Source organism: Alligator sinensis, unplaced genomic scaffold (genome assembly GCF_000455745.1).
Source record: "Alligator sinensis unplaced genomic scaffold, ASM45574v1 scaffold1097_1, whole genome shotgun sequence".
Classification (NCBI taxonomy): domain Eukaryota; kingdom Metazoa; phylum Chordata; order Crocodylia; family Alligatoridae; genus Alligator; species Alligator sinensis.
This window is the reverse complement of record NW_005841950.1, coordinates 550,844-559,893: the sequence shown is the minus strand read 5'-3', so window position 1 is coordinate 559,893 and position 9,050 is coordinate 550,844.

The following is a 9,050-nucleotide window of genomic DNA, read 5'->3' as shown; positions in this document are numbered from 1 at the left end:
CATTCCTGTTTCTGAAAGAAACTGAAAGTGCAATTGCATGTCATACTGCTAACATCCATACCTATGCTACATTGCAAACACAAAACCTGGTTCAGCTTTTTATAGGCACAAAATTGCTCTAAGATACATGGTACTAGAAAGGATCACTTGGGTTACTGTATCTAGTCCCCAGCAGTCTCAAGCAACCATGTAATAGATTTTCAATCCCAACAGGCCCACAAGATCATTTGCTCCAGCCCTTCTGTGCAGCTCAGGTTTGAAGCAGCTTCTTAATACTCCAAGACAAACGTAGGATCTTTAATGAGAGAAAAAAAACTTCAAAATATCCCACAGGAAGATAGCAGGCAGGGAATTGTCAGGTAAAAAAAACTCAGATTATCCTAGGATCCTGTTGACCATGTCCCTCACTACAAAAAAAGACAAACCCCCTCAATGGCCCTACCCATTCTGCCTTGGGGGAAATTTCTCCCAGACCCCAAGTCTGGTGATTAGTTGAGCGTGTCAGCTTGACACACTAACTTAACATTCAAAAGGTGAAGAAAGCATTTAAAGCAGAGACTATTTTGGGTCACCTGGCTCTGAGAATCCTGTAGTTCAGTCACAGTATTAATTAATATGACCATCATTACTACAGGGATCATTGTAGTATGACAGATGCTGTGCAAACACACAAGAAGTTTTGGTCTTACCACAAAAGCTTACACTTGCAAAAGAAACATACTTAGTGGAGGAAAGAGATACAACCCATCTGCAAAGTTTTTAGTAGTTTTGCTTTTGTTACCCCTTTGGAGCTGAGACATTGTAAAGACATGGGTGATAGAACCAAGGATTTCTTCAATTCAGGCCTATTTATTTATAAAGAATATGTAAAGGCCCGGTTTCCCTGAACACGGGGAAAGAACGCAGGAGACAAGTCTCTTTGCTGTCACTTCCAAGCTTCATACAACCAGCATTTTACCTCAAAGGGGCTCTGTAGCCTTTTTCTTATGGTCATAATTCACATGCTCGCTCTAGCACTCTCCTTGCCTTGCTGTTACTTCTTTATCAGCTTCTTGATTTAATTTCTCCTGCTCCTCCTCACACAGACATGCACAGCTCTTCCTCTCTGTGGCATTGGTCAGATCGCAGTTGGAGTACTGCGTCCAGTTTTGGGTGCTGTACTTCAAGAATGATGTTGATAGACTCAAGAGGGTCCAGAGGAGGGCCACTTGTATGGTTAGGGGCTTAAAGGATAAGGCCTATGCGGAAAGACTGAGGGACCTGGACCTCTTCTGCCTCCACAAGAGAAGGCTGAGAGGTGACCTTGTGGCCGCCTACAAATTCATTAGGGGGACACAGCAAGGGATCAGAGATGCTCTGTTCACCAGGGCACCTCTTGGGGTAACAAGGAATAATGGTCACAAACTGACAGAGAGCAGATTTAGGCTAGGTATCAGGAAAAACTTCTACTCCTTAAGGGTGGCCAAAATTTGGAATGGGCTTCCAAGGGAGGTGGTGCTCTCTCCTACCTTGGGGGTCTTTAAGAGAACGCTGGATGGGCATCTGGCTAGGGTCATCTGTTTCCTGCCTAGGCAGGGGGTTGGACTCGATGATCTGTTGAGGTCCTTTCCGACCCTGGCATCTATGAATCTAAGCTCCATCAAAGGAATAGCCAGCTCCCCTGCATTCAGATTAATTCTACAGGGAAATGCTTCTGTTCATATAGCTCAGATTCTGACCAGTGTATATAGCTTGTGGTTTGAAGGTGCTTCTCAGTACTTCAGCTCTCTCAATCCATAGAGGAGATTGTTTCTTACATTTGTCACACATGAAGGGAGCCTGTTACAGCAACCGGATTCAAGAGGCAAGATATTTCATAAAACCCACAGCATGACTCCTAACTAAATATACAACCAGTTCTGTTATTAGTGGCGTCCTTTCTTTTTCCTTTCCTCTTATAGGCATCATGGTAAGAGTGGGTATTAAGAAAATAAGATCTCAGTGAAGAACAGATGGCTGGTCTTAAAGACTCCCTAGGGATGGTGGTTTCATGTGTGAAGGGCAGATCGAAGGATGACACTAATTCATTGAGAACTGAGGCTGGCATTGAAGACTGCTGCGTGGGGCCTGGTAAAAGACACTTGTAGGTAAGCAAGGAGGAAGAAACAGTTACACTTCATGGTGAGGACAAGACACTTGGACTTCATGTAGTGGAGAAGGAAGGATGGAATCAAAGAAAAGAGATAGGGGTGACAGAGAGAATGATGAGTAAGAAAAATGACACAACCTCTCTAGGGGCCACAGACGGAATTCAGAATTGAATCACTTCCATATCAATAAACAATATTCCTCTGCCTGTTAATGGGTGGGACAAAATGAAGTGACATTTCTCACACCCAAGAGCTGTGGTCATTTCCTGGAGGACATTTCCTGAAAAGGAGTGCCTGCTTTGCAGTAATAGATAAGCTAGAAGAAATGTTCTTGTTGTATTTTCATTTTACCATAGTATCTAATCCACACCTGTACGTTTCATCAATGCATTCAGTGTCAGCAATATAAAAGGATTCCATAAAAGGCTAGTCACCTTCTTAAATATAGAATACAGTAATTAAGCACTAGAGTATGAGCCAGGAATGATGCTCTCATCATACAAGGAAGCCCAGCAAGGCAGAAACCTTAGGCTCAAAATAGAGTCAGAAGGGCTGAAGAGGAAAAGAACACCATCTTAACCCAATGGTCCAATTCCTTCACATCCTGCTAAAGACCAGTTTAGGAAGTTTTCTAATATGTTATTGTTACTGTTGCCCTAGTTCATGGGTTAGGGCTCTGAAGGAGAGTTTACAAAACGATTAAATGTAGAACACTTTCAAAAAGTGACCTAAAATAGCTTTTCTAGCCCTAAAATTATCATGACTTTAAAGTCCAATCAGGGGGTGCATCTATACATACCATTAGGGGGCAGGAATAAACTGCAGAGCTTATTGCTCCACAGTTTATTGCGTCTGGGGAGTTCTTGGGCATGAGGTTTACACATGCTCCTGGACCGCAGCACATTGAGTCCAGTCATAGCATCCTCAACTAGCAGGGAGCCCAGGGGCCAGTCTGCCAGTCCGGGGCTGCTCCAACTGGGTCTGTGTGCTGCAGAGGGGCTGGCTGGGGCACAAGGCTGCTTCAGTGAGGAGGTAGCCAGCCGGCAGCCCTGGCACTGAAGCACTCTCTTGCCCCAGCAAGCTGGCTCAGTGTTTATGTGTGTGCTGCTGCGCACAAAAAAACTCTGCATTCATATTTACAAGTATTACCCAGCTGCAAAGTTTATTAGTTTTGTGCACCCTAATAGGGCTACATGTGTAGACGCTGAGACATTTACTGCATGGTTGATTAGTCATCTGCATAGTAAATGTCTTGTGTAGTTGCACTTAGGGTATCTCAGAGCCAAAACAGGTTTGGGTTCCATCAAAGGTTGAGAGTTGCCCAGTCCCTGTGTGAGCAAGGCCTCCACTTCCAGGCCAGTGTGACCATGAGATCTGAGCCAACTGTATGTTCAGAAAAAAGGGCACTGTCCCAGGGTTGAGTGTGGATATTCTGGGCTTCAGATAGGTATACATGGCAGGAAATTTGGCATGTGTGAGAGAAGAAAAATGATTTCTCCAGTTGCTTGAGATTGCTAAAAATAGGTTTGGAATGCTAGAGCTCCTCCTCTTGAAGGGAGTTGGGAGAAGGGGAGAGGTGTTAGCAGAAGGCAGATGTCTTGGCTAAAGGTGAGTGGAACTTGCAGATACTACATGCTTTAAAGCTTATTCTATGGATTAAGTGATCTCCAGGTATAGTGATTCACCTATACATCACCACTCAGACATGGAGAGCTTGATCCTGCTACACTGGATTCCATGGAAGTTCCATGGGGGTTCAGTAGGAGCTGGGTCACACACAGGAGAGACACCTGGACTGGTAAGCTGCAGTGCTCACCTGAGCTAAGCAAGGAAGACAGGAAATCTATCAGCACTCCTGCACCCCACTTCCCATCTCTACCACCTATAATTAGAGTAAGGAGAAACAATTAGTAGGTGTGATTCTTAGAAAAGTCCAGCTTGAGTTTCCTGTTCCTGTTCAATGGAGTCCTAGAAATCAGTAGTTCCACGTCTTATCTCTCCCTCTGGGCTTCACATGGGCACAGCAGCAAGGTAATGCAGTTGAGAAGGGCTACCTGATATAATTCAGGGCATTTGAAGGTGGGCATCAAAAGACAGTTATGGACATACCATCTGAAGAGACTGTAGGCATCTTAGCTTTCCTGCAAAAACATACTAAGTATGCTAAAGTTCAGCTACACTGCACATGCCCAGAACTGCCTACAGTTGACTGAACTGAATGTGTAGCTGTCTTTACCATGTGTAAAACTATCTGTAATTTAGAAAAGTGGTGTGACTTCACTAGAGTCCCCTGGGGGGCCAGACTGACTGGTATGTGCTGAACATGCCCTGACAGCCCTGAGTTCAGCAATCAGGACCACGTTCATTCCTGAATGACAGTTTTTGCCTAACAGCCTAGTGATCAGAGCCCTCCTCTAGGAAGTAGGAGACCTCAATTCTAGGCCCTCCTCAGCCTAACAGGATTAAACCCACATCTCTCATTTCCCAGAAGAGTACCCTGATCACCAGACTAGAGGTTTGGCTGGGCCGTATGTCCCCTTCAGCACTCCTGTTAAAGCAGTGATGCTGTACAGGAACACAATTCATGGGGTCAGTGAGAAAAAGAACAAATAAGAGGTGGACCTAACTCAGCATCTCAGTGGTGAGGACACTCCACATGGAAAAGTGGAGCCCTGGTTTCTGGTTCTTGATCATGCATTTTTCATTTGTAGCCCTTCTGCTGAGCACCTGTCAGCAGCAACAAGGGCTGAGATCAATTTTGGAGCACTAAATATATTTCATCTGGGCTCGAGCCCCTACCCAGACTACCTGGGAACCACTAAATGAATCACTAGGGTGCCCAATAAAACCAACAATCCTTTCCTTGCAAGCAGTGGAAACACAACATCCAAATGTATTACAAAGAAAAATCAACAGTAAACACTAACTATAATTTTAAAACACCATAAACTACAAAACAACGTTTATAGGTGGTACCCTCTTGGGGAGGGTTTAGTCATACCTAGGCAGTCTGGGGCTTGGAACTCCCCAATGGGTAGTTGTGGGGGCCTGCACCCCTACACCTGCCCTGCAGCAATGGGCTGGAGAGGGGTCCCACACCAGAGTCCTATGAGCTGCAGGGAGCTGCTAGAGAGCATAGGTCCTTCTGTGTTGTAAAGGGCCCCTTCTTGCTCCCTGCAAAGCTGTAGCACTGATCTCTACTTCTACGTGGTGACTTTGAGGAGTTCACTGCAATTTTCATCAACATATCGCAACCCAAAATTTCTAGTCCTACTCCCAGCTCTGCTGGGGCAGGGAACTACAAAGGAACTCAAAGAAAAACCAGCCAAGCAGCAAAAGAGCCTGAACTGCAACCAGTGCCAACCATGCTGCTTGGTCAGGACACAGAGCTACAAAAGCAACAACATGTGCCAGGCCCAAATCATGCCAGGCCCCAAGCCAGGCCCAGACATGCAGCAAATGTACAGCATGGCTCAGCAATACGGCTATGCTGAGACACAACATCTGTAAAACCATGAAAGGGGGACTCGGGTGTGTCCTGCACCAGGGCCTGAACACACAACAAAAGAGTGCCAGGCCTATTTGGCTGTGGCCTGGACATTTAGTCTCAGCTATACTGCTATGCTGAGACCTAACAGCTATGAAACAACACAAGCACCACCCCCCAATTATCCCACTCAAAATATAGAAAAAACAAAAGGGGAAAGAAGAGGGAAAAACCAGAGGTCTGAAGCTCTGAGACAGACTGTCTCTCCCTGTACCTGAGGCTTTCCCTTCACATAGCTTCAGCTTGCTTCTCCACTGAAGAGTGGGGAGACCTCCGCATGAAGAAAAGATATTCTGGCTCCCTGTTCAGCATTTTTTTTGTTTTTTTAAGGAAAATTTTTCAAGTTCCAAGTCAAATCAGCCAAATCAATTCCAAATCCATGAGTCATTCAAGAACCAGATGTGGCCCTACTACCAGCAAGCATCCTCCACCTCTGCCTGGGGCTTCGAATGTTTCCAAATCCATTGGTAGGCATCCTATGTACAGGCCCAAGCCTGGAGGCTTGGGGTTCAGATGCTCCCAAGTTTCACTTGCCCTCAGCAGTATGGCTGCAGGAGCAAGCTAGGGAGGAGTCTCCCATTTTCATAAAGTGGGTGTAAAGCCAAGATCTTCCCACTGGAAATGAAAGTGGGAGGTTAACTATTCACTACCTCCACCCAGGTACTACCGTGTGCCAGAAAAGCAATTATCCCCTGTCCCTGAGAAAACTGCCTTGGTGGTCATAGTATTTCCCCTGCCAGGTTTCAGCTTTCAGGTTTCAGCAGCCAGAGGATAGAAAAAAAAGAGTGCTAGCCCAGGTGGCCTGAACCTTAAATCGCTTTTCTAACCTCACCTGGTCCCAATCAAAAGCAGCATCATTTGAACACTGCAAATACAGACTAATCAGTTCAACCATGGTCAGCACTCCAGGTGAAGTGGCCAAAGTCGCCACTGGTCCCACAGACAGGTCCCTTCGAGGGAATCTTAAGACAATGGTCTGGACTCAATGAAGGGGAGGGGATGTGATCCTCTTCCAGTCCCAGAAAAGGCACAATATATAGCAAAAACAAGATACACAGCAACATGAAACAAAAACACACTTTACCACACACAACCCCAAGTGTGCATGGGTGTTGCACATTTAATAGTCATTGGATAAAACGCACAAAGGCTGTTGGGAGCAGAGGTTGGAATTCAGGATCCCTCTCTCCTAGCAGAGTGCCCACATCAGGTTATCAAATCAGGCTACCTCTCCCTTACATTTTTGGCCTGAGGAATCCTACATTCTTTCGTCAAAGTGGCCCCACTTCCAGAGTGGTAGAAGGTATCCTCAGCGCAGTGTAGCCTGGTGGTTAGGGCACTCTCCTGGGAGGTATGGGTCTGAAGCCCCTCAGAGTGATGAGGGCCCAGGACCCAGGTCTTCAACATCCTGGAGGCTATCTAACCACTAACCTATGGTATAGAAGGTGGACGGTGGCGGCATCACCCCCATCTTAAAAGAAAAAAGCAAGGCAGCCACCTATATACAAAAAGGACAATGTAGGCACTGAAATCTAGGTGGGGTTTCAAGCTGGAAATGGAGAACCTACTTGCAGGCCCGAGTTAGTGTCAAAATGTTGTGGGGGGACAAGATTTCAGGGCACCACCTTCTTTGTGATTTCCTGTTGCCTGGCTTAGATGCCCTCCACCTCCACAAGGTGACTAATTCCAACACTCAATGCCTCTCTCTCCCCATTTATAATGCAGGAAATTTAGGGACTTAATATATGGTTGTGAATTCCCTTCCTGGAGCCACATGCCTAAAGGTTAGGTGTGGGATGGCCCAGTACCAACAGGCCTGACTTCCTTTTAGGATCAGGCTATCACCAATTCACAACCACCACCCCACCCCACCCTGCCCTTGGGCCCAACTTTCTCCAGAAATCTGGGGCCCCTTGTTTCACATTTCCCTTCATGGTTTAAAGCTGCATGCTAGCAACTGCAAATGCAGGCTGGACTGCTGTATGCTGTGCCACCTTTGTGACGGGCTAATCTTGAACCCAGTGGTGCTGGGATTGGGTGGAAGGAGGAGGATATTTTCAGTGGGTTTTTCCCCCACTCTGTGTATTCTTCTACAAAATCTCCATGAGCAGAGACATAAATACTCCTGTGATTTACATTTCACTCTTAAAAAAATGAATCACAAAGGTAAACAGAACATAGTTCATCATAATCACCCAAAACAAATACCTACAGGGTCATGATTCTTCTAAGAAAATAGCTTATCAGTAAGCCAAACTCAGCAGCAAGTATACACCTTTGAAGTAGCTGATGCCTCTGTAAACAAAAAAGGTCTAACAACAAACTTGAATAAGTCATCATTGTCCTCAGTGCAAATCAGTAGTGCTGCCAATTTTGTTCTTTTCTTGGTAGGGTTAGTGACTTTTTGCTGTTCCTAGCAATAAAATGTTGTCAAAATTGCAAAATGTATGTTTTAAGGATCGAGGTTCAGCTTCCTAGGTGCAATGCTACATAAATTGTCTAGTGACAAGTTTATGGCAGCTGGACTTGGGGCTATCCAGATCAATCATTTCACTTCATGCTCCTGTATGCACAGAAAAAGTCTGGGAAAATAAGCCCCAGAAGCGAGGACTCAGAGACTTTGGTATGTGTAGCCTGCAGGAAAGGTGACCATGGCAAAATGTGAGAACCCTATAAATATGGGATGGGAAGATGCTATGGAGAGGTTAGGAGCTAATAACTCTCACTACCCCTCAGGCAGCAGTGGGCTGAGCTGCAGTGGGGACCAGTGAAACACGAAAGGAATCATTGAGAATAGGGCCCTGCACCTTCTGCAGTCCTACATTGTTCATTTTCCTTGTGCTGTGGGATCCTGCTCCAGAATCCCAGCTTGACTTGAACCTTCTAATTATGTTTGCAGAATAATTGTTATGTACCTTGAAAGGATGACCCTGAATGTTGTGGGTATCATCGTATCTAGTATCTGCCAGAGTCTGCAGAGAGCCTGAACCAATAGCTCTGAAAGGTGTGCCACATCCCATCTATCTCAGCCAAGTTCTGTGGACTCTGCAGTTCTATTGACATGAGGACTGAGGTTTTTCCAACACACCATGGCATTTTGGTGTGGTACTTGCCATTTCAATGCACCAAGCACTTGACATTGTTTCCTGCCCCCCTTAACCTGCTGGGACCCCTCTGCAGCAGCCTCTTGTTCTGCACAATAATGGGAGCTAATAAAACTCTACTGCACACTCTCTGCACTGCTTCATGCAGTGGGAAACAACCCTGGAATCCAGCTTGCAGCCAAGGAATGGGAGAAGACAGAAAAGCAGGTGACAGGCAAGACACACTCAACAACAAAGTCAGGGTCAAGAAGTAGGGAACAGAAATAGCTC